Source organism: Elephantulus edwardii, unplaced genomic scaffold, assembly GCF_000299155.1.
Source record: "Elephantulus edwardii isolate Elephantulus edwardi_28Jun2011 unplaced genomic scaffold, EleEdw1.0 scaffold00248, whole genome shotgun sequence".
NCBI lineage: Eukaryota > Metazoa > Chordata > Mammalia > Macroscelidea > Macroscelididae > Elephantulus > Elephantulus edwardii.
This window is the reverse complement of record NW_006399998.1, coordinates 725,520-726,057: the sequence shown is the minus strand read 5'-3', so window position 1 is coordinate 726,057 and position 538 is coordinate 725,520. Positions and strand designations below refer to the sequence as shown.

The 538-nt window shown below is 40.3% G+C and overlaps 1 protein-coding gene across 1 annotated transcript in view; it reads left to right on the top strand.

The window, feature by feature from the left end:
* Positions 1–538, top strand: part of NSMAF (neutral sphingomyelinase (N-SMase) activation associated factor) — a 106,311-nt gene that overhangs the window by 42,824 nt on the left and 62,949 nt on the right. The window lies entirely within an intron of this gene.

Here is a 538-nt window from a genome sequence, read left to right as displayed (position 1 = left end):
AGGGACAGCGCAGGAGAGGAAGACCCGCCATGAGTTGGATTGATTCAGTGACTGGGGTAATGGGGGGGGGCGGGTGTTGGAGACAGTGAGCCTGGCACAGGACAGAGCAGGGTTTAGAGCTGTTGTACATAGGGTTGCTATGAGTCGCAGGTGACTCAACAGCACATAACAACAACATATCTCAGTTACATATCTTTCTAGTGAATACTTTTGTGCACATGTCTTCATTCCTAAGAAAATTCCTGGCATGAAGAGTATATATATAGCTTCAACACCACTAAGTAGTGCCGTCTCGTTTTCCAGGTTCTTGTACTCATTAGACTCTCATTAGAAGTGTGTGAAAGTTCTCACTTCTCAGTATTGTCAGAATGGAGCCTTTGCCTACCTGGGAGGGGTGTTGTGATACATTAAAATTACTTGAGTGTATATTTTCTTTTCTTTTCTTTTTTTTTGTTTAAAAGATCTTTTATTGCCCAGGATAAATTTTTTTGTGTCTTATTTTGTGTATGCTGATTGTTGTTTTTGTTTTCCTTTTTAA